Source organism: Coenobita brevimanus, chromosome 24, assembly GCF_032717465.1.
Source record: "Coenobita brevimanus isolate Jiangsu-jjx chromosome 24, ASM3271746v2, whole genome shotgun sequence".
Classification (NCBI taxonomy): Eukaryota; Metazoa; Arthropoda; class Malacostraca; order Decapoda; family Coenobitidae; genus Coenobita; species Coenobita brevimanus.
The window spans coordinates 39,394,351-39,421,118 of NC_136977.1; positions in this window are offsets into that span (position 1 = coordinate 39,394,351).

A 26,768-nucleotide genomic window follows, 5' to 3' on the forward strand; every position below is an offset into this window, starting at 1 on the left:
GCTAGGCCTTACCGGTTACAAAATAGAATGCTTGAGGCAGTTGAATAGATCTTACTAAATATTATCAGTGAGGTGCTGCTGAGTCTCCTTACCTCTTTCAGTCTGTATGAGTTGCTTATTTTGAAATCACTACCACTAGATAGTCTAATTTGACATAGAAGAGCCCCCCTCTGGCAAAGGGGTTTATGAAGGAAGGAAACATCTAACCCATTCACCTTGGTAAGACTCATTAAGCTGATTACATTTATCTGATGGTGAAAAAAAAATATGAAAGAAACAAAGAAAATAAAAAAGAGAAGAGGTATGGTGGCGAGAATAATTAATCAGTTCGCTGTTTAAGTGTTTTATATTGCTGTGTTATGTATTTCTTTATTGTTGATATGTTTCAACTAACAAAAAGAATTCTAAAGACATTTTCATTTACTGTATCATATAGACACTGTCACCTGGATGCCTCTGTTTTGCAGAACCGTAAAATTTTGATTTGCAGTGTAGTTTATCTTTTTTTTTTTTTTTTTTACTTTTTTCCTTTCTTCTGCGACTTGGAAAAAGACTGCTTAAGGTATTGTACATATATTTAACCAGGTATCAATAGTTTGGATGATGCTGTAGTTCCTTAAATCTTGATAATTATAATTAACGGTTTATTAGGCATTGAAAAAATTCCTTTTGTTTTGCTTTTTGTTTTTACTTTATCTCCCCAGGTAGGAAAAGGAAATGATTAAGACATTCTCAATAAATCTAACCAGACATTACTAGTTAAGATGCCGCTGTACTCGTACTGTACTACTACATTCAACATCTTCCCCACCCCATCATCATCCCTCGAGTTATATGAAGATTCTTTTAAATGCTCGTCCCCGGCATAGTGAAAGCAGTTACAGGGTCCTTCCCTCCTGCAATGGTCTATTGAACGCTGTAACACTCCGCTCTTTTCCCTGTTATAACTCCAGCCGTCCACAGATGCTCAGAAGTGCATAATGTTGAGGCCAGGTCATAGTTCACTAATTTTTGAACGTCTTTTTTTGGAGGATGGGAGAGGAGGGTTAAGTACTGATTGTTGTTGTTTTTGCTGCCGCTGTTATTTTTGTTCTTGGTATTGTTGTTGTTGCTGCTGTTGTTGTTACTGTTTAATTTGAAAGACATTTGCATGCCTTGATTACCTATCTATCTGTCTATCTGTCTGTCTATTGTCAGATGCCTTACTCCCATAAGGGGTGGCCACAAACAAATCGCATCCATTACCGAGAAGTAATTAATCACTTTTGTTCAATGTCGTGTTTTTTATTTATTATTTACCTTGTTACCACTAAACGACTGAGTTCACAAAGACCATAGAGAGGTTAGGAGCAGTAGCCATGAGCAGTTACGTATTTTGACTTTCTTATTGCACGTATTTTTACTTTCTTATTGCACCGCCGAACGATTTTATTCAGCTTATGGGGAAAACTTCTTGTAGTAATGAGGTTATCTATATTTTACTTTACATGTCGTGTATTCGTAATGATCATAATTCCTGTTTCCATGTTTTTTAGTCTTCATTTGTGTGTGTGTGTGTGTGTGTGTGTGTGTGTGTGTGTGTGTGTGTGTGTGTGTGTGTGTGTGTGCCGTCAAGAGGTCAGAGAAGTACATGAGGGAGGGTGCTTGGCGTGGGGGGAGGGAATGGTGGTCAGGGTTGATACAGATTTATCATATTTCTTGCGGCGGTCACCTTGCACTGGGTGACTATACTCGGTTCCACGGAGTCTGACGCACTGATTTTGCCAGCCGAGGACAGGTGGATTTGGTAACACTGCGCGATGCACTCGGGCGGTGATTGGTGGATTTCCGTTGTGTTTGAACGTGCACCAAATTGACTTTGTATTCCAACCAAGGCCCTCATTGATTTGTAAGATATCGGAAAATACAGATACAGTTTAAAGTAATGATATCTTTAATGATAAATATGTGCCTTCTAAATTACTAAAGATAAACCTGAACGACAGTGATAACAAAAACTAAGTAAAGTCGCGACTGGATGCATACGGACAACAGTCAGCGACTGATTTATTTAAATCCATTTCATTATGTTTGATTTCGTTCACACTACACGCGGTTTTATTATAGCAGCAGAGTTCAACTATTATTTTCTCACGGGGTCTGCCTTTATCTTACTTTCCGTTCTTCCACCATTAACAAAAATTCGGTTCATTCTACAGTGATGTAATCCATTATTTTCCCGGCTCTCTGTCGAGGGGACAGAGAAACATGCTTGAGGAGAGGGTGCATAGTGACCAGGGATAGGGTGTCCGTCTGTCTGTCTGTATGTCTGTCTCTTATGATACGAAAATGTTAGGGAAAATCAAACAACAAACTTATTCATGTAAGAAACAATTTTACCGCATCTGACTGGGAATACAAACAAACGCAGATTTTTAAAGCTTCTCTTACCTATTAAGGTAATGAAAATGTGTATGAACACTATATATATTGAGAATAGCATGCACTAACCCCAGTGTGTGTGTGTGTGTGTGTGTGTGTGTGTGTGTGTTCACACAAATAATTATTAGAAGATAAGGTAAGCGTATCTAGGGTCAGGTTGCATAATAGCAAATGAGGTAATGAAAGGCATGGTGTAGACTGTACTGTGACACTGTGTAGTAGTGGTAGGAAAAACATTCGAGCCTTCACAGGACCTCGGAACCATCTCGCTATGAACGTCTGAATTCCCGCCATAGTCGCTAACTTGTCCGTATGCATACAGTCGCGACTTTACTTAGTTTTTGTTATCATCGTCTTTCAGATTTATCTGTAGTAATTTAAAAGGCACATATTTATAATTAAAGATATCACTGCATTAATATTTGTATCTGTATTTTTCGGTATCTTACAAATCAATGAAGGCCTTGGTTAGAATACTAAGTCAATTTGGAGCACGTTCAAACACAACGGAAATCCACCAATCAACGCCCAAGTGTACGCGCAGTGTTACTAAATCCATCTGTCCTCGGCTGGCAAAATCAGTGCATCAGACCAAGGCTAACTGGAGCCGAGTATAGTAATACATACATACCGTACATATACACACATGCATACATACATAGATACATACACATGAGTGGGTAGATAGATAGACGGACGTTTGATGATAGTGTCTGGCAGTAGAAATAAAGACAGACAGACAGACAGGCTTGGGATGACGGTGCTGAACAGTCGTGAGATGTTCTCTGTATCATCGCTAGGAGGAAGAGCAATAGCCAAATTTTATCCTTCCTCATACTGGTGTGGTACGAATCAGGAAGAAGGTGTCCATTGTGAAAGAGTGCATGTGAAGGTGGAAATATTGTTGAGGCTGTTTTTGTGTGTACCAAAAGCAGTTTTGGTGACCACTATTAAGGGCAAGAGTGAGAATATGTGCCAGAATAATAAATTATGCAAAGAATATACCGCCAGCACGCTCCTTGAATGGCAGGCATCCCATGGCTTGGGTTTTCGAGCTTAGAATCAGGACACATAAGCGCGCACGCACGCACGATCACGCAAGCAAGGACGCACGAGCGCACACACACACACACACACACACACACACACACACACACACACACGCACATCGAGAGGCAACCACGTTATCTCTGAGCCACCATGGCTGCAGCAGATAGATAGACTTATAAGGAAAATGAAAGACAGCAGTTTAATAACCACTTTCCATGGACAAGTTAAGAAAAAAAAAAATGATTGCCTCTTTCTCTACCTCTCCTTTTTCGCTCTCCGTCTTCCTTCTCTCTCCTTCCTCGCTCCCCCTCCCTCAGCATAGGGTTAGTACTACACCCAACTCGAGAGCCAGGTTCCAAATTTACACCTGAACTTTCCTCCATGCCTCGTGCAGGTGCCTCAGAGGGCCGGGGTATGAACGACCGGCACTGTGATCTGGCTGTCGTTAGTGGTGATGAACAGGGCAGTTTTCATTGTGGTCACACTGGATGTAGTCTGGAATTGGACGCCTGGCGGTAGATATATAGGAAGACAGAACTTGCCGTGGTGGTAAATGGATATATAAATAGACAGACAGCCGCCACTTTCATAGAGGCAAGGTGGGAAAAAGAAGGACACACCTCTCTCACTCGCGAAACTAACATTCCATTACGTAAACACCACCCAGATCAAAAGACAGGTTTCTACATTTAACCCAGCTGGACATGTAATCGACCCTGAAGGCGTCTGGCAGTATGATAGATAAATGGATAGATACACGGCACTTTCCACAGCCAGCATGCAAAAAAGATAGACACCTTTCTCTCCAACATTACATTTATACTACACTCAAAATATACGCTACAGGTTCTAAATCCAATCAGCAGGTCTTGCAATCGTCCCCAAGAGGTGATACATTTTCGGGTTCGAACCACGAATGTTGTAATTTGGAGCTGTTGAAGTGGCGATAAGAGGGAGCTGGAGGCAGTTTTGGTCTCTGCCACCCCGAATCAGCTCTGGGATTAGGCTTGTGGCGATAGATAATAGATAGATAGATGCTGAATATATTTAGTAATGTAGGACTGTGTGCTTAGGTTGTCAGTGTGGAAAGAACTTGCTTGCTGGTGCGGTCTGGTAGCCCCTGAACTAGTGTCGTAGTTTCAGATCCGCTCTCACAGCCCCTGATCCACTCACAGCCCGGCCAACTCTCTTAGTCCCCCTGGTCTACTCTCTTAGTCCCCCTGCCCACTTCCACAGCATTGCGGGGACAGTTACAGCCACTGGTTCACTTTCATGTCCAGTAATCAAGCTCATTTTCATAATTCTAAAACTGGTTGATTCACAGTCACACCTCTTAGCTACTCTCATAACCTTTGGTCCACTTAGTCTCTGGTTCACATTCTTAGCCTCTGGTTCAGGGTTTAAAATAAATGTGCAGTGATCACAGAATATGCAGTGATCAGTCTGATTTGTGCAGTGATCAAGCTGATTTCGTGTAGTGATGAAATTATGTGCAATCAGATAGACTTGTTTGGGTAAATGGAAATAGTTTGACAGTATAACCTATTCACAATTTCTATAGCAGTCTCGCAAATAATTTACGGAGAGATAGCATGGAGTTTAATTTTATTTTGTAAGCTGTTTTATTTTATTTACTTGTACATTTTTTTTTACTTATTGTACAAATTTCTACCTTCATTAGGCTCTATTTATTTCATGACCAAGTTTATGGAGATGCATAAGAGTAAAGTTTTTTTTTTTTAATCATATCGTTAATTAAATATGTTTTACTTATTTACATTTAATCTTATTATATAAATATATATGTTACACGAATTCAAAATTATAATACCCGGAAGTATTAACTGAAATGTCTCTAGATAGATAGAAAGATAGATAGATAGATAGATAGACAGATAGATATATGTAATGGTTTACGAAATATTGCCTTCGATGTGCATTGATCATTTTTCTTTATTTTATACCTTGCCCTGGTCCATTTCCCTAACCACTGGTCTACATTCACAGACACTAGTCCACTTTCAGCTCTTGATTCACACTGATCCACTCTTTGAACTTCGCACTGGACCACAGTCGTGTTAAATATATCTCACTCGTTTTCTTTAACCCCTCCACTACCATACATCTTATTATACTTTTCGCTATGGTAACAATTTCTCCATTTTTATTCACACTGCCGCCAAAATTATTCAGCTCGCAAAGGGACCCCTCCACTGCTATGATTGTTATGTTGTCTTCACGCCCTCACCAGATCACTGTATTCACCTCACGAAGAATCTCTCCCAGTGAAGCGACTTACACAGTGTCTCAGGTTGTTTTCCCAAGCAATAAGAAATAGGTGTTACCTGCCCGTCCTTTTATTTGACTTTTTTTTTTTTTTAAGCAACTTATTGGAGGTTTTCCTTTTTCAGATGAAGGGGAAAATTTGGGGAGCCTCGGTTATGGTAAGAAGTTTTTGTTTATTCACACGCACACACACACACACACACACACACACACACACACACACACACACACACACACACACCATTTTATTTTTTTTTTTTTTACCTTTTTTCCTCTGTATTTGTGTTATTACCTTGATCTCCAGTTTCCCATCTCCCTATAAATGTTACTTCCCTTGTACTGGTGTGCATCCCTGACTGAGTACTTAAAACATTCAGAAATACATAAATCGTGTGCATTGTGTTTGATGAGGCAAGGATGTTGATGTGCTAGGATGTGTGGAGGGAAGTTCGTATTAGGTAAAAGATTGGAAGTGTGCAGTACATGCTGCATATATTGAACTGAGATTATAAGTTCGGTAACTCACTCTTATTGAGATTCCCATGACTTGTTAATGACGTTAGATTCTTTTTATTTTTATTGCAAGGAAGAAGTAACCAAAGGCTGGGCACGCAAAACGTTCCTTCCAAGAAAAAAACAAAAACAAAAGAGAGCCAAATTCAAGATCCACTGATTTCGAAATGCCTGGACAAAATGCGTTTGAAAGACTGGAGATCATAGGAAGTAGGATATAGAGACAGAGGGAGACAGATCCAGAGTTGACCTGTTGCATAAATGAAGGACTGGGAGTAACGGTCAACTCTTGCATTAGAGTTGGCAAGAAAAGAGATGAGGGTTTGTTGCTAGACGGGTGCTACGCTCCCGTCGTGGAGGTGGAGGGATGCAAGCAGAGAGTTCAAAGGAGCAGTGACCATTGAAGTAGGGATAGAGAGGGGATAAAGATGTAACAGTGCGGCGAACAGACAGAGGTTGAAGGGAGCCAGTAAGACGAGGAGAGTTGATGAGACGAATAGCCTTTGACGCCACCCTATTGAGAAGAGCTTTATGTAGGGAGCCTCCTCACACATGAGAGTTGTACTCTACACAGGAGCGAATAAAACCCGTGTATAAAGTCAACAACTGTGCAGGGGTAAAGAAGGCACGGAGTCGGCGTAGCACACCTAATCTCTTGGAAGCAGATTTTACAAGAGATGCAATATGAATTTTCCAAGATAAGTCCCGAGTGAATGAAACCCCAAGCATGTTCAAGAATGATGCAGGATTAAGCTGGATAATCTTAAACATTAGTGGGTACTCCTGTGGAAGATTTTGACGGGTTGATAGGTGTAAAAACTGAGTCTTTCATGCATGAAAAACAAGATTATTTTTACACCAGTCAGAGATACGAACCAAGTCAGACATTAGGTGTGCCATAGCCTCATCCCTTGTATGTTGAAGTAACTGCTGAGATGGACGTTGCGGGAATCGAATGGAAAGGTGAAGAGTGGAGTCATCAGCGTACGAGTGGATAGGGTTAGATGTACAGCTTAGAAGATCATTGATGAATAAAAGGAAGTGAGTTGGTGATATGGCAAAGCCCTGAGGAACACCATTGTTGATAGATCTAGGAGATGAACGATGGCCGTCTACAACAGCGGCTATAGAACGACCAGAAAGGAAGCTATAGATGAAGACACAGATAGAACGAGGGAAATCGTAAGAGGGCAGTTTGAAAATTAAAGATTTATGCCCGACTCGATCGAAAGCCTTTGAGATGTCAAGTGCAATGGCAAAGCTTTCGCCAAAGTCCGGAAAGGAGAATGGCCAAGAGTCTGAAAGGTAGGTGAGAAGATCGCCAGTGGAGAGTCCCTGATGGAACCCATACTGACAATCAGAAAGAAGGTTGTGACAGGAAAGATGCTTTAAAATTTTTCTGTTAAGAATAGACTCAAAAACTTTTCAGACACAGGATGTTAAAGCAATTGAACGATTGTTAGAGGGTTGGGAATGATCACCCTTCTTTGGGACTGGCTGAATAAGAGCAAACTTCCAGCAAGAAGGAAAGGTACAAGTTGAAAGACAAAGGCAAAAGAGTTTACCTAGGCAGGGTGTAAGCAGAGAAGCAAAGTTCTTGAGGACAACAGGAGGGACTCCATCAGGCTCATATGCCTTGTTAGTATTGGGGCCAGTGGTGGCAGAAAATACATCAGCTGAAGAAATTTGAATGTCAGCCATGAGGAAATCAGAGGGGGGATGTGATGGAGGAACAGCACCGGAATCGTCTAAAGTGGAATTGGAGGAGAAAGTCTGAGCGAAGAGATCCGCTTTATCAGTAGAAGAAATAGCTACAGAGCCATCAGAGTAGAAAAAGAGGAGGGAAGGATGATGAGGTAAAGTTGTTAGAAAGGTTTTTGGCAAGGCCAGAAGGAGCGGGATGAATTCGAGTTGGAGAGTTGAGAGCATTTAGTACAGATGAAATATTTTTTAGCAGAGCAAAGAACAGAATGAGCACGATTCCGGGCAGCAACATAAAAAAGATGTGATTCAGGGGTGGGTTGGCTCCGGTACCTCTTATAGGCCCTGTCCTTGTTGCGGACAACATTAGAACAAGTGTGATTAAACCAAGGCTTTTTTGTATTAGTCAATGGATATGAGAAAGGAATGTATGCTTTCATGCCTGAGAGTATAACCTCGGTAAGGGGCAAGGCACACTCAGATGGCTCCCGGCCATGGAAGCCATAATCATTCCAGAGAAAATCAAATAAGTACTGCCTGAGGGCCTCCCAATCTGCAGCTCCAAAGTGCCATAGACGACGTTTCTTTGGGGGGTCCACAGGCCATACCGGAGTGATAGGACAGGTTAAGGTAATAAGGTTGTGATTGGAGGAGCCCAACAGAGAGAAAAGATTAATAGTGTAAGCAGAAGGATTAGTTGTAAGGAAGAGGTCAAGTATGTTAGAGCTCTCTCCAAGGCGGTCAGGGATACTGGTATGGTGCTATACAAGCTGCTCTAGGTCATTAAGGGTAGATACGATGTAGGCTTGTTCACCAGGTGTATCAGTGAAAAGAGAGGAGAGCCAAAGGTGGTGGTGAACAATGAAATTTCCTAGAATGGAGATTTCAGAGAAAGGAGAACTGAATAAAATGTGTTCCATCGCAGAAGTTAGTCAAAGAATTTTTGATAGTCAGTAGAATCAGGAGATATGTAAACAGTGCAGATATATTTAGTCAGAGAATGACAGGAGAGCCGAAGCCAGAGGGTAGAGAATTCAGAATAGTCAAGATCAGGAACACGAGAGGAAGATAGGTCATTGAGTATATATACACAACAGCCACCTTTGGCTTTGAAATGAGTATAGAGAAAGAAGGAGGATACAGAAAGGGTTTGCTGTCAGTTGCCTCTGACAGCTGAGTCTCAGTTAGGAAGAGATGGTGAGGTTTAGAGGAGGAGAGATGGTGTTCAACAGAAAGTTAGAGGAAAGGCCGCGAATGTTGCAGAAATGAAGAAGTGAATCAGACAGTGGATCCAGGCAGCTCAAAGAGTCGTCACCGGGAGAGGGGGGGATGGTGGGGGCATTTATGGTCCCCCCCCCCGGGGGACTCCGAGGCATTGTATGGGTGTGCCATTTTCCATTTTTCTTTTAAATTTTGAAAAGGAAGTGTAGTGTGTACTGTGCATGTAGATTGGTGTTGACAGTTAAAGAAACTTGTATTGGAGAGCATGCTGGCCTACTCCCTGTGTTACTGAAACACTGAAAAAATTCAGCAAAGGGGGATGATCAGGAACTAGTCCCGAGGGCTGATGGAACGGGAGCTCCAGCTCTCCCTGTCATCAGCTTTCCATCCACCTTGAGAGTACTCCCCTGCTCGACTGGTGCTACAGTCTACTCCTACTAAAGGAGTGCTGCAAGGCACATAATTAACACGTTTTCACTTTTATCTGAAATTAAAACAGCATGCAATCACATATAATTACATAATTTTTATATTTCAGTTACATGTTTATTTTTATTTTTTATCTATTCATTTATTTATTTATTTATTAAGATTCACCAACTCTGACCTCAGAGTATTAACTTAAAGTTTCATGAGTTAAATCCTTCTGAACACAGTACAAATCATTAGAATTAAATTTGATATTTAGCATGCAGGAAATATGAGAAAAAAATTGGGACTAACGCCACATGGAGGCTCACTATCAAACCGAGGTGTGTGTGTGTGTGTTTGTGTGTGTATGTGTGTGTGTGTGTGTGTGTGTGTGTGTGTGTGTGTGTGTGTGTGTGTGTGTGTGTGTGTGTGTGTGTGTGTGTGTGTGTGTGTGTGTGTGTGTGTGTGTGTGTGCCTTTGTCTGTCTCTCTGTCTGTCTGTTTGGTCTCCACATGAAGAAAGGAAAGGTTTGTTGCCGGAGAAAGATGTAAGGCCAAGTGCGGTGGTGGTACGCGTCGTGTACTGAGAGTACTCGTGTTGCTGCCCAGATAAATCCAGGCATAGGCATGGAGGGAAATTCTGTTCCCTCATTCTTCCCCTATTCCCATCTTCTCTCCCCCACCCTGATATTCTCTCCCCCACCCCCACATTCTATCTTCCCACTCCCACCTTCTCATTCTCTCTTCCCACCCCCTCCTTCTCTCCCCCACAGCCACATTTTCTCTTCCCACCTCCACCTTCTCTCCCCCACGCCCATATTCTCTCTTCCCACTCCCACCTTCTCTCCCCCACGCCCATATTCTCAATTCCCACTCTCACCTTCTCTCCCCCACGCCCATATTCTTTCTTGCCACTCCCACCTTCTCTCCCCTATCCCGACCTTCTCTCTCACCCCGACCTTCTCCCCCACTCCCAGCTTCTCTGCCACCCCGACCTTCTCTTCATCCCTCCATCCCTACCTATCTCTTACCTCCAGCCTTTACAACACTCGTTGCAAAATAAGAAAATTCATATTTTCTCTCAGGTGTTTAACGAAATAAACAAATATAATAAGCCTAGCTAGGTTAACCGTTTATCTGCAGCATACGATGTGTGTCCTTTTGTATGAGTCCTGACAAATTTATTAAACTTATTCATGTCTTTCCTGTTTTTATGCTGACTAACGCAAAGCTACTTTTGTCCGGTTAAAGCAAAGCGAATCTATTTAGCTAAGAAGAGAGTTTTCTTACTAACTAGATGAAGAAAAACCTTGTTGTGAGAAGTTAAGCATCACTTATTTGAAGGCACTGTATGCGGCTGACCTGAGAGCGCAGTTGTACGAGGTAATTGGCTATTTTAAGCTTAACGTTCATAAACGAACCAGACCCCAACATGAGGTTATGAGGCTGCGAGGATGCAGACTGTACTCATCTGATATGGAGGCTAGACACTATTCTGCTCAACTCCTGACTGTTTTATATATCACAGAGAAACCCTAGGCAGATAGTTAACCACAAACCTGAGGCCGCTATCCAGACGCCAGCCAAGGATAGTAATGCAGGTGCGAAGTAGTTTAGGCGCATCACCAGACAAGATCAGGTGATCTGTTATTGTGATTGAGAAGTTTAGAAATTATACTCTAGTTAGATCTTGACGATTTTATCCAGCCAACTTGTTTACCCAAACCTTCAGATGAATGTGCAAAGAAACAATAATATGCACATTGCCAGACACGAAGATAAATTAGCCTATCAGTGCAATAATAAATTTTGTTTATCCCCTGACGATTCTAGTTATTATAGAGAAACTTCAGACAATTATATACTTAACCAGACACCAGCTACCGATCGTTATGAGGGTGAGAGAAGGTTGCGCGTCTCTGTGCATTCACCAGACACTAAGATCTAGAGACCTTTTTTTCCTCTGCTCCCCGGCGCACTGACTCACTCACTGGAGGCTGCTGAAGGCCGTAACTTAACCAGGAGGTCACACGGCAGACAAGTGACCTAGTTTGTGACTCGTATTTTAAACCTGATTTTCTCCACTCTCTTTTGTTACTTTTTTTTCATTCATAATTTCATTACGCCAGGTTTCTGTTACGGTAAGTCAGACTGTGAGTATCTGGTGCAGGTGCCGGATAAGCTTTAGTTTTTAGAGTGAGAGGTTTTTCTCAGTTGAATAATTATAATCCTCACCTCATCCTTAGGTGAGAAGGAAAGTCACGATGATGACGATGATGATGATTGCTTACCGGTAGTTGCAATATTATACCTAAGTACAACTTTGTGTCTTGAAAGATTCATGACCCTTAAGGATAAACAAGAAAATGCTGAAGTTGATCCCTGCCCCCCTCCCCACATTCTCGAGTCCAAAGGGAAGATCAGAGTTTTGGATACTCTAATTCTAGTTTTTTTTTTTTTCCAAAGAATGCGAAACAGGAGTGACTCGACATCAAAATCCTGATCTTTTCGATTTTCCTGGACATGTCGAGTCTGAAAAATTAGAGGTCAGAAGCAGAAGGAAAGACAAAAGAAGACAGAGTTCTAGAGTGTGTACACAAGAATGAGAATACATAGAAGGAGAAGGGAGTCTATTGCATGGCTGGTGATTGCAAATATCAATGATTAAAATATGTAAGAGGGGAAAGCAGACTTGTTCAGAGTAACACGAGCTGCGTGGATGAAAGATTGCCAGTATATGAGAGGAGGGGGACGCTGTTAAAGAGATTACGAATTTGGTATAATAAAAGACTGAGAATGCATAGAAAGAGAAGGCAAATGACGGGTTGAAGATATGAAAAAAGAAAAAAGAAAAAAAGAAACACACACAGGAGAAGGAGGAGGCAGACTGTTCTCGAGTTAACTACGATGTGTCTCCTGTAACTTGGCCTAATATTGCCATCTCTTCAGTTAGCTGCCTCCCTCTCACCATTCCACAGTTTTCCTGGTCCAGAATATTGCACAGGATACATATGGTTTGCTGCTACAATGAATACTGCCTCAGCAAACATAATCTTCAAAATTATGGAAAGCCTATTTTAAAACCACACACACACACACACACACACACACACACACACACACACACACACACACACACACACACACACACACACACACACACACACACACACACACACACACACACACACACACACACACACACACACACACACACACACACACACACACACACATTACCACTTTAATAACTTTTGGAAGGTCACACTCAACACATGAAGCCATATATCAAGCAAACAAAGCAGAGTGAAAGTTGTTGTTGATTCCACACCAAGGAATGATGAAAAGTAAAAATGTACGTTATGAATCCGAGGTGAACACGACAAACAGCATGACCCCAGACTTAAACCAGCAGTTAGTGAAGTGGTTAAAGATTAGCGTCAGAAGGATGATCCTTTCTTCCACTTCCAACCTTTTAGCCTCCATCTCCATTCCCTCATTCATTTAGAGGACGTATTTGTATGTATGTGTATGTGTGTGTGTGTGTGTGTGTGTGTGTGTGTGTGTGTGTGTGTGTGTGTGTGTGTGTGTTAGGAGGGAACACCTGGGCAGAAGGTGTTTGAGGGAAATGTTTCCCTCAGATCATTAAATGGTCTGGTTTATGTTCTGAGAGTGCTTAATCGAGATAAACAGGGTTTTTCTCCCTCATTATTAATCTCTGTTAAGAATAAAGAAATTTTTGGTGAGCAAGAACAAAATATATTTCTTAATATACTGAAGCATGAAATATTGAAGACGTCAGCTATGAATAATTCTGCAGAAAACGTAGGGATGGTGAAGGTTCTGATAGACGGAGTGAAGCAAGAAACACAGCCAAACAAATATCAAATGTTAAAGCAATAGCGTGTTTAATTCAGGAAATACAACAATAAAAACGTCCTTCCGTTATTGATCAATAGTGTTTGGCAAGAAGATACTTCAGAAACAATAACTCAAGCTTCTGTGACTCAGCCGAATGAAAGCGTGTGTCGTTACATGCAATATTAAGAGTTGTCCTGACCATAAGAGGGTTAAAAGTGACTATTAACAAGCTCCATGATTTACTCAGCTGAATAAATCGTCTGACGTTATCTGGGACAAAATACAAAAGACGAGATCATAAAAGGATTAATAAACACGTAAGGAAGAGTCGGTGAAAATGAAATATACCAAGACGTCAGGTGGTGAAGGAGCCAATTGCAGGTGTAAAGCAAAAAAGTTCAGCCAGGTAGGAGATAAATAAATGTTTAAGGCAAAAGCGGGTTTGATTCAGGAAAAAAAAAATGCACACAAGAAGATTCCACCGCGTTTGATGAATCGTGTTAGGCAAGACGTTACACCAGAGAGAGGTAATAGTTGCTCAAGGTAAAAGAAGAGAAGTTCCCACCGTCTTTGATATGCAGCGCTGTGCAAGAAACTACATCAGAAGGGAAAGCCCCGATTAGGCAGACACAGGTAGGTAAGTAGACGATTAATACAGACGTGCGTTTAACAAAAAAAGAAAGACAATGAAAATACTATATACAAGTACATCCAGCAACACCTACGATTTATAGTGTTTAGCAAAAGAAAAGAAAGAAAGGAAACGAAAAAAGCAAAAGGAGCAGCAGTCGTCAAGTGGTTCAGGTTTTCATTTCGCGATGCCTATGCCATGAGTGTAGGTGGATATCTAACTGGGTAAAAAGGGTGTTCGGAGTATTACCCTTCATATGCTTGCCCAACGATTTTCAGATCCGGACACTCACTGACACCAACATTTCCACTTTCCATGCATTATTCTCCCCACAGACACTTTTTTCCCATTCGTTCGTTGTAAGTATGGGGGGGGGGGTTGATTCTGATTGCTGCCCTCCTTCCGAGGTGATGTATTGGTTGTGCAGTAAACCTGATATGAACTGTATAGTTACAGTATACGCCTTCAGTCAGGGGGGCAGACTTCACCCTAACTAATTGACATTATATGGCAGTATAAAACGTATAACACACACACACACACACACACACACACACACACACACACACACACACACACACACACACACACACACACACACACACACACACACACACACACACACACACACACACATCCTTGACTGAAAATGTGGAGCAAGAAGTTACACCCGAAAGGAACCAACTTCCTTCCTCAGTGACAACTACAACCGCTACTTAGCCACCACCTCCAGAACCAACCTTTGTCGTGAGAAACATGTTTGTAACTGGAGGAGAAGTCGAGTTCTTTCCCCCTCCCCTCTCCACGGTGTCAGGTCATCTGCGCAAGGTCATCTAAGGTCATATTTATAACCCTGCTAAGATTAAGGTGCGTGTAAGACTGTTTGTATTTACTTTTGTCTTCGCTCATGCAGTCATCAAACACTTCACGATCAAATTTAAGCCAATATTAGCGAGTGGTTCATTTAACTAGGCATGCTACTGATTAGGTCTCCCTCTGTCATGTTTTTGTCTTATCCTGTTCTCGGGACCCTATAGTACCTCACGCTGTCCTTTGGTTGGTGAGAAGAAGTCTGGACGATCATGAGGATGGTAACTGATGATTGATGATGAAGTGACAATTATGGAGATTTGTTAGTAGTAGCTAATAGTTGCAGCCTCAGGCTCAAGTGAACGTGAACCAAGTACATTGCAGGCTGATAGTATAAAATGTTGAGGTTCCCTTTATAAACGCAACCTCCTTCACCATTCCGAGGCACGTGTAGGTCAGGTCAGGGGGCGAGAAAGGTCATGGGAGGAGGGCCGGGGAACGCATCAATAGTGGCTCTTACTCCGAGGTGAAAGGGTGAAGAGGTCTCGTAAAAGTCGATCTGATTGTTCCTGCCTTGACGAGTGGGGTGTGGATGGATGGATGGATGGATAGATGAATGCATTCATCCATCCGTCCATTCATCTATCCATCCATCCATGCATTCATGGATGGATGGATAGATAAATGGACGGATGGATGAATGGATGGATGGATGGATAGTTGAATGGAAGGATGGACGAATGGATGGGTGGATGGGCGGATGGATGGATGAATGGATGGGTGGATGGATGAATGGATGGGTGGATGGGCGGATGGATGGATGGATGGATAGATGAATGGACGGATGGATGAATGGATGGGTGGATGGGTGGATGGATGGATGGATGGATGGATGGATTGATAGATAAATGGATGGATGGATGAATGGATGGGTGGATGGATGGACTGACTGACTGGTTCACTGGCTGATTGATTGGCTTGTGAATTAGTTGATTGGTTGATGGATGGATGGGCTATTGAGTGGACTGATCAAGGGATAGTTAGATGAATGAGTGGACTGACTGAAAGATCAGCTGACTGACATTCTGATGGATGGATTGGTGAGTTGATGGATGGATATGTAGATAGAAGGATAAACTAACTGATTGACTGGCTGATGGATAGATGAATGGATTAATTGACTGGCTGGTGTGGCTAGTGAATGGCTTGATGGTTTGATTGATGGATGGAAGGGTAATTGGGGTGGATGGATGGAGTATATGAATGGACTGATTAATGGATAGTTGGCTGGAAGGATGGGTAAATACGTATGAAAATGGACTGGCGAAAGGACACAGTACTCTTGCAAAATTTCACCCGACTGCTGCTGCGTTGATGAGTGGGGTGCATGAATGGGTGGATGGATGGATGGATGGATAGATGGACGGATGGATGGATAAATGCATTTATCCGCAGACATTGGAGAGTTCCGAGTGGCGAGAAAAGCTGTCTGATGTTAACCAAACTAAGAAAAATAGATAAGATGCTCCCAAGGATGAATAGTTCAAGCGATACAATTCCTTAACAAGTGGTGCCAGGCACAACAAACCTCGCCCGACAGCAGTTATTTTATTGCTGTAAAATACTAATTCGGAACTGCCATTTAGTGCTATTACAAAATTAAAGTCTAAGGTAATGGTGCAAATGTTTTCAAGCAATGCTCTCTGAAAATCCATGATCTTGCATACATCTTTCAAGGTCACTCAAGGTCAAAGGTCATGGTGCCAAATGAAAGCCCATATGAGACTTCCTATATTTTGATAATAGTATATATTTCTATCTTCAACGAGTTTCGAGTTATAGCATGCTGAATATCCGTAACCTTGAGTTTGACCTTTCAAGGTCTTTTATGGTCAGAGGACATAGTACTAATTAAAAAACCTATACGAGACTCCCTGTATGTTGATAACAGTAAATCTCTCTTTCTTCAACCAATTTCGAGTAATAGCCTTCTGAATATCCGTGACCTTGAGTTTGACCCTCTAAGGCCACTCAAGGTGAAAAGTCTTGGTGTAGTGCCATAATTTTAAGTAATCTTCAGCTTAAGTTTTGATGTATAGTTTGTACAGTTCATGATCTAACCGTTAAGTCCTATATTTAAGTTTAGTCTTAGTTGATATTCATAATGTGAGCATGATTCTGTTATTGATAGTACTAAGTTGAGTATTGATGTGAATATGATTAACTTTTATTACATATGAACCAGCCGTTATTAACAAAGACGTATAACCGCGGAAATTTTAGTAGGGATTAACAACCGCTAATGTCTGGTCTAGAGATTTATATGTCAATACTCCCCTTTTGAACTATGCAGTGGTGGATTGAGAGTTGTCTGAAATAAAATTGTTGATGATAATCATTAGTGAAGCACGAAATTCATGTTATTGGAGTCGTGTTTACAGTCAAGTAGGCACATGAACCTTGCACGGTAATAAAATTCTTTGAAATCCTAGTTGATTTGGCTTCGTTATGATTAAAGTTCCTTTTTGCCTTTTACAAAAATTTTAAACATCGTAAGTCACTTTTCTATGTATGTTGAGTGCAAACGTATCTTTCATAATCTTTGGAGAACTTAGAAGAGTCAATAATGTTACAAGATAATCAGTTAAAGATCTAGCCGATTCCTGAATACTGTGATGATGAGTATAAAGAGGCAGGAAGCGGCGTCTAACAATGAGACTGCAACTCCTCTCTCCATCGTTCACAGGTTAATGCCGAACTCCCATCCTCCCCCCCTCCCTTTCTCCCTCGTGTAATATAAGTCTTCATAAGCATTTGTTAGTTAAATTGGTGATATTTCCTCTGATCTTACTTGTACTGAATAATGAGACCGCCACTCCTCTCTCCATTATTCACAGATTTTGCATCCAAGCTGCTGCCTAACACCTCACACTAAATCACCCCCCCCCCTTTTATTTTAGTTCATGCAAAGTGCTTATCGGTTGGTGCAATTGATTACTGTCCATTTGAGTACTGTATTCTGTTGTATATGATTCTTGAGTTGTACCTTTTAGTCTTAAGAGAATATCTTTGGTGGTAATCTATAGGAGCCTTCCTGAAGAGTCCAACTGAGACCACGGGATTAATATATCCAGGTGTATCAGTATTCTTTTAATGTAAATTTAGGTTGTAAAGATTCATAATTCTGGAGTTACAGACCCTGATTATATTTTGTCTGCTTTGTTTCATTCACAGTTCGATGAGTAATCTGTCTTTCAGTTCTTAATGTTTAGTAAATCTTAGGTTATGTTATTTTGGGGTTTCAATTTTGCTGTCCTCCAAGGAGTGGTACAGACGAGATTGAGTGCCCCACAAAGGATACTAATATCTATTCTGCTCATGCACTCTCATAGAAGATCACGCTAGCCTATTTCCCATAATCCCTAAAACTATCATATAAGATCACGCTACCCAATTACCAACAATCCCTAAAACTCTCAAAGAAGATCACGATACCCAATTTCTCATAATCTCTAAAATTCTGATCATTACACTGGTGACAAATTCTCATTATTATACTGCTGGTGTAAACTCCCCAGCATTACACTGGTGGCATTAGCGGTGGTATCTAAATTTTCCAGCATTCCACTGGTGACTAAAATTGTCGAGCATTACACTGGTGGCATTAGCGGTGGTATCAAAATTCCTGAGTATTACATTGGTGCCAAATGAAAGCAGCATATTATGAGTTTCTGTATGTTCATAAGAGCAAATATCTCTATCTTCAACCGGTTTCAAGTTATAGCCCTCTGAAAATCAGTGACCTTGATTTAGACTTTTCACGGTCACTTCATTACCTTCAAAAATTAATCACTTGCTTTTGGGATCAGTGCCCACATATCCTGAAAGTTTTCATTTAATTTCATTCAGCCATTTTTATTTAATGTTGCTGACAAAGAAGCAAACAAACAAACTAGACCAAAAACAAGGTCTCGCTGGACTCTCTCTCTCTCTCTCTCTCTCTCTCTCTGCAGTACATAAATGAGAAAAAAACAAAAAACTTGGACGGCATAATGTATTAAGCAGAGGATCAGAACACACACCCACACACACACACACACACACACACACACACACACACACACACTATTACAGGAGATCTTTCCTAAGCTGATTAACTCACCGCATCCTGTTGCCGTATATATATGTCCAAACGTTTTGTCACGCTCAGTCTTGGTGATATATATAAACGCCCTGCATTTGCAAGGTCCATCATTTGCACATATTGCAAGTTTCGAGGGTGATTTTTGGTAGGCATATGTGGGAGACCTTCCTCTACTTGCCGCCAGGCAGTGACACTGCCTGGCCCTGCGTGATCTCCCCCCATGCAAGCCATTTTCTTGACAAATCACCTGTTTCCAATAACCTGGCCAGTAAAAGCATATCACACCATGGTCTCTCTGACAATGAAATTCAAGGAGAAAGTGATTCCCGATGTGGAAGACAATGATTATGTGATGCCAGAGGAAGAAATGAACAGAAGTGATGAGGAGGTAACATTACAAAGGAAGGTGCGGTATGTTGATGTGTTTTGTGAGTGAAACAATGCTTATATTGCATATATTATTATGTGAAGACCAATATACTCTTGTACTACATATAAATTCGTACCAAATAAATAAATATCTACTTATTCTGAGTGGTTTGGAATAGTTACCCCTCCCATAGAAAACGTCATCTCTGGAGTGCAGCTCTAGAGTAGCAAGTACCAGGTGAGGTGAAGGTCACCTGTACAGGGCACGTCTAAGCTCAGGTGAGCACTTTCTCTGAATTTTCGATGTTTCTCATTAAAAGCGGAGGTGTTGCCTCCCAAAAAGAAAATTTGCCGGGATGCCGGGGGGGAGTATTGGTGAAAAATCTGCTGAGAGGCGGCAGGTTAACATCGTGTGATGGAAGCAGGAATAAAATATAGGTAACGTGATTCTGAAGAGGTTTTATGAGACTGCTTCCAACCCCTTTATTACAAGCTCTCCCCTAACCAGAATAAGTAAATGATAATAATAATAATAATAATCATCATCATCATCATCATCATCATAAAAATAAGTAACAAAAATAATAATGATGATGATGATTATGATGATTATGATGATTAATAATAATAATAATAATAATAATAATAATAATAATAACAATACTACTACTACTAATAATAATAATAATACTAATACTAATACTAATACTAATAATAATAGTAATAATAATGATAATGCTAATACTAATAACAATAATAATAATAATAATAATAATAATAATAATAATAATAATAATAAAGTAAAATCATGGTATTGAAGGGATTCATTAAATACCGTAATGATAACAGCCAAATTAATTCTATCTGTAATCTCAAATCCTTAAAAAAAATGAAGAAATCAAAGACGTTACCGGTAACAGTAAGTGTGATAATACTCAGGCAAGACTGACCAAAAGATTAGACCCAGAAACATGGAAAGAAGGAAAAAAAATAATGCTGGACAGAATGAATAACCCATAAAACCAGCAAGGAAAATGAGCAGCATTGGCTAAAAATAGGAGAGATTTTAGAAAGGGAATTCTAATGAACGCAAGAAATGTAAGAGATGCAACCAGACGTAGATCGCAGCCTAAGAGGGGAGAAAAAACTTGGGAATTTTCTGGCATGAAATTTTACAAGAAATGCTGCAACCCATATTGAAACTGGAGTACATATTGAACAATAGGAAAACTAACACAAGAAGTTAATGGGAGAAAACAAGGCTTATCTGTATTTTTTTTTTAAGTGTTTGGAAGAGGGGGATTTATGAGAGAGACAGTGAAACAGTAAGGCCCAAACGAGTCTGAGTTCCTAGTACACAAAACGAATGGCAACACAAAAAATTAATGGGAGTAATTAGAGACGGGAGTAGAAGGGAGTGGTGTATATACAGGTAAATAGAAGTGAAACAATAAGACCTAGACCTATCTGTGAGCACTTAGTGATTAAAATTAACACTAACAGCAGCTTGATGAGTGAAATTTTAAACTGTTCTAAAAATAGTGTGTTTAGAAAGAGAAGGCATCTATAAATCAAAGTAAAGTAGTTTTATATCTCTAAACTTTCCTAGGCAATACAAAAACTAGTACAGCAGTCTAATGAGAGAATTGGAATCTCTGGGCTAAAACTGCAATCTGTTTAGAAAGTGAGGCAGCTTGTCCATGGGTAGTAGCCAGATGAAATAGTTAAACTCATATTGCAAGCCTAACGTAAACAATCTCTAAACCTGACTAGCGACATAATCTATTATACAGAAGGAGTTGACTGGAACTTGTGTGCTAAAAACAAATACGTGTACCGCGTACGGCGGGAGTCGCAGCGGCAGAGACTATATAGTGATCACTACATCACCTCACCTCACCTCGCCTCCACTACAATCACGGGTAGACCAGTTTTTGCGCTCGCACCCTGCATGCATCCACCCCCTACCCCTCCCTCTATCCACCTCCCCCCTTCCCTTTCCGCTTGTATCTTCTCTTCCTTCTCTCCCCTACTTGCTCTTCCTCTTTCCCCGCCTCTTCCTTCCACCGTCTTCTCCCCCATCCCGTCTCCTTTACCAACTCTTCCTATCGTCCCTCCCACCCTCCACCTTCATCTCACGTCTTTCGTCCTCTCCCTTCCGCCTTCCCCTTCTCCCTATCCCCCGATTCCTCTTTTTCCTCCTTTTTCTCTCCCCTCACCTCCTCTTTCCACCATCCTTTCTTCCTCTTCTCGCCTTCTACTTACACCTTTGTTTCTTCTTCTTTTCTCTCCTTAACCTCTTCTTCTACCTCAAACACTCCTCGCTCTCCCCGACATGCCTTTCCCTCCCCACATCTTCCCTTCCACATTTCTTTTTCCTTTTTTTCCTTCTCCTCCTTCCACCTTCGTCTCTCGTCCCTCTTCCACTATCTCATCTTCCACTGACTAGGCTATCCTCGTTGTCTCCTTCCTCTCCTTTACTTTATTCCTCTCACCCCTTTACCTTCCTTTCCTACCACTCCCAACCTGCCCCTTTTCCTCATGCTCCTCCTACCGCCCCTCCTCCTCCTCCCCCCCACCACTACCATAACCTGCACCAGTTTCACCCTAACCAGCATCATCTCTCAACCATAACCTACGCTACCAACCTTTTTCTACCATTCGCACCATCATCACCATCACCCTCTGCCTTATCATCATAGCTTCTACCATAACCAGCATTATTTTCTACCTTGTTCACCATCCGTGCCATAATTTGCCATTACCTTAGGATCTACTACCCACTCCATTACTTACGACCATCTTCACCATCAACATTGTCACCATCGCTGCCACAGCCTGTCTCGTCACCACACTGCCTGTCATCACCATCATCACTTTCTGCCATTCTCCCTATCATTATCAAGTACGCAGCCATCATCATTATCTTAACTTGTACCACCATCACTATCACGACTATCACCATTACCAGCAAACCTCGACCATCACCATAATTATCCTCCTCCTCCTCCTCGTCGTTGTCCTCGCTATCGCCCACCTCCTCCTCCTCCTCCTCCTCCTCCTCCTCTCCATCTTCCCACTCGTCCATCATCATCTCTCTCCGCACGCTCACAGACAAAGCCATTCCCCATCTTCAGTTCAGGCTACATTGTCTTCAGCTTAACTCCCTGACGATGATAGACGATTTTATTCAGTTTAGGAGTGGAACTGTATTCTTGTTACCATCAGACGATTTAATTCTTGCTGCCCCCAGACGATTTTTCTAGTTGAAATAATTTAACGAATGACTGTACCATCACTAACGTCACCATACCTAGCTACTATCATGAGTACGATCACCACAATCAATCCTCCTTTTCCCTATGCCAAGATCACACACTTCATAACTACCATCATCACTGCATCCTGTCATTACAATTTTCTTTCTAACCCCTTATCCCTGCCACTAAAATGCATAGATAATACCACAACTTCTACCATCCCTACCACACTCACCACCATCTGCACCCATCCTCTCATCCCCTATCAGCGCCTCCTTATAGCACTACTATCATCACTTCATTATAACAACCTTTACCATCCAACCATGACTAACACCATCGTCATCACCACCAGCACCCATCCTATCACCACATGTCAGCTCCTCCGTATATCACCACCACTACCACCATCCCCACCATCACCATCTCCACCCCAGCACCCATCCTCTTACTCCCTGCCACTCACCCACGCTTACTCTGAAATATTTTGCGCTTCATATTTCTCCCAAACATTATTCAGAAAATGATATTATGTTAAAATGGGGAAACTGACGGGCGTAAAGTGTTCCATTGGTGGTAAAGTTCAGGTTATTGATGGTTTCATACAGGAATGCTCTCGAAAAATGGCAAGAAAACGAGAAATCTTGTATATACTGTGTATCGAGTTTGTGGTCGTGGAAAAGGAGTGTGTGTGCACCGAATTATGAGACTGGAATTATGAGAGAGAGAGAGAGAGAGAGAGAGAGAGAGAGAGAGAGAGAGAGAGAGAGAGAGAGAGAGAGAGAACCAGGAAGGTATGGAGGTATGAGTTTGTCTCCAGAATATTTCATCATTAACCTAATCATGATCCGAACAACTCTGTTATTATTCGGTTCTTGCTGAAGTCAGACGATTTCATTCAACTGAGAGTGAGTCAGAGTTAACGCTGTCATCATTAACTCTCTCGCAGTCTGAGAAACTCTTAGCATTTTATTCCATCCCTGCATAAGAAAAGAGAACGGTTACTATATTATCGAGAGAGAGAGAGAGAGAGAGAGAGAGAGAAGCTAGATTTGTACTCACCTATAATTTAAGTTTTCGAAACTGATCAGATCACATTGGCAGTCACAGGGTCGAGTTTTAATTAATTTATTTATTTATCGAGGTTCAAAGAATGTAGTTGGCTTAGGTGATGTTCAGTCAACCTACGAACGTGAAAACCAGGCAGAAAAAGGATGGACGTGACAAATTTGGGGGTATCCATTTCTCCCTTTGTACGTCTGCAATAATATATTCTAGTAGGTCATTAACGCGTAGGAGGGGTTTAAAGGGAACATAGGTCAGGCGGTCATTGGGTTCCCCTACGCCATTCACTACAACGCCAAAACCCTGTCGCAAAAAAGGTAGATGACTATGATAAATTCGTAGGTATCCCATTCCCTCCCTTTGTGCGAGTCGGAGGTACAAAATTGGATACTACATGAACCTTGAAATATTAGGTGATGCGGGTGATAATATAAGGTCACAGTAGGAGACGGTGCAAAGGAGACACTCTGGAGTTTATGGGGTCAGCTGGGACACATTAAAGAAGAAGAAAAAAGGTTGATGACTGGTGGAGATGGAGACTGACAGTGAGATCTGGATATACATAATTGAAGTTGTGTGTGTGTGTGTGTGTGTGTGTGTGTGTGTGTGTGTGTGTGTGTGTGTGTGTGTGTGTGTGTGTGTTGTGTCTTGATTAGTGTTTCATGTCTTGATTAGTGTTTCATGTGTCTTGAATGGGGAAATCTCGATGTGCAAAGGTGATGCACGGGAGAAACATGAACATAGCTCAGATAATAAGTCACCTGGATATGTTCAGATGAAAGGGGAGCTCTTTGATATGCCAGGTGAGGAGAGATCACCTGGAATTAAGGAAGAGGACACCTGGATATGCTGAAGTAAACAAGGAACATGTAGGTATAAGGGAAAGTGCATGCTTCTGATTATACTCAAGTGAATGTAGGAACCTGGCTATGGTGGGGGATTACCTGGATAAGAGGAGGCGGAACACTTGTATATACGAAGGGAACACCTGGATATAGAAGGGACCCTGAATATAGGAGGGGAACACCTGTCTTTAGGAAGGGACACCTGGATATAGAAGGGGACACCTGCATAGAAGAATGGGACCCCCTGGGTATAAGAGGAGTCACCTGGATATAGGAGGGAGGGGGACACCTAAATATAATAGGGGAAGGGGAGATTAGGACATAGGAATGGACACCTGGACATAGCCTAGCGTGTGTGTGTGGGGGGGGGGGAATGGGATACCTAGGAATACCCAGATAACGAAGGGGGACTAAAGAGAGACAACGACACAGGAGATCGTGGCTGATATCGCGAGGGTACGAATGTTATGGAGAGAGAGAGGGAGCTGATGTGAGGCGTATATGGACGACAATAAGGAGCAGGGCGTTTGGGACAGCTATTGTGAACAGATTAACAATAGCCACATATATCCTTCTCCTTTACCTCATACATGTTTCTTCTCTTTTTTCATATTTCGTTGGTTACGTGGTCGGAGCGATTATTATTTAGTATCGGGAATATGTATAGAAATATGCTAATGAAGAAAGTGAGACTGACTGTGCATATCTCCTTCTTTCAACTCTCGCTTTGTTGTTTATTGCTGCTACCACGGCGATAGGATGTAAAATATTCAGTATCAACATCATTTTTACCTTATTCCAATTAACAAAGAGTGTAAATGAAGTGGGTAGCATAAAAAAAAAAAAATAACAAGGAATGGGTAAACTAAAGTAGGAGCACTGTCATAATAGTGATTAGTGAAACATTTCGTACAGACAGATGGACATGTCGTTGTATGGTGCACCACTACCGCTGTTTTCATTACCACTAACAACACTCCAAAGACAAATTTTTGTATTTTAATATTACCACCTGTGGTAGGTGGGGCGCTCTCCATTCACTCACTCGATGTAGTGCTGCTCTCAGGTGTCTGCCCTTTCCTCTCCTCCATCCTTCGTTCCTTTCATCTTCTTCTGTTTTTCTTTCTTTCATTCTTTCCTCGTCCTTCTGCCTCCAGGTGACTTTATGCTCCCTCCTCTGTCTTTCTTTCCTTCATTCTTTCCTCTTCCTTCTGCCTGTGGGTGACTCTACACTGAGTGACAAGCCAAATGGTTTCCTGTACACCAGGAAACCATTTACTGCACTGGATGGTAACCATATAACCGAATTTTGACTCCTGGTGATTTAGTGGGTAATTACGGCGCTCGAATCGGATTGAGCAGGTGAAGGTTTATATCCAAGGGGTGATTGGGGTTTACTGCTCACAAGTGAGGTTGGTCACTCTCATCTTAAACGTCAGAACCAACTTGCCTAGCCCCGGGCTCCTATGCTCCTCATGGGGCAATGTAGGACTGGATGATGGATGGATGAATATTACCACCACCAAACGATTTTATTCAGCTTTAGATAGAATTTCCGAACATGAGGGGTTAGATATTGCGTTCAGTAGCCCCTTCACTACTAAAGGTCTGTCCAAAAGTTTAATATAATCGTCTGGTTGTAACGAGAATGAAATAAAAATACGTCTTTGGATTGACGGGGTCCATACTACCACATCCACCACTACCATTACTACCACCATCGCGACTACCATTCCCATTTACAAATGCGCTTATAGGAACCCCAAAGAATATAGCCTAAGTTCACCTATATGTCCAGCTAAGAATTATCAGCTTGAAGAGTAACTGGGTAAGTACTGTGGGAGATACTGTACTTGTGTTCATTTGCATTTGCGTGATCAATGAGCGTAAAATGAGGTAGTCTGTGTTCATCAGGAGGTCCAGCTTGGTCATATGTCAGTTTTGATGGCAGTTGATTCAGTAGTTTGGTTATGACACACACACACACACACACACACACACACACACACACACACACACACACACACACACACACACACACATACTTTGCCTTTTACTGAGAAGAAATTTTAGATTTCTTCAGGAAGCAGAGACTCGTGGTTCCTATTAAGGAGATGATTAATTGCTGAAGTAACTTCAAACAACACTGCCTTGTGCAATTATGACAGCAATTAACCCCAT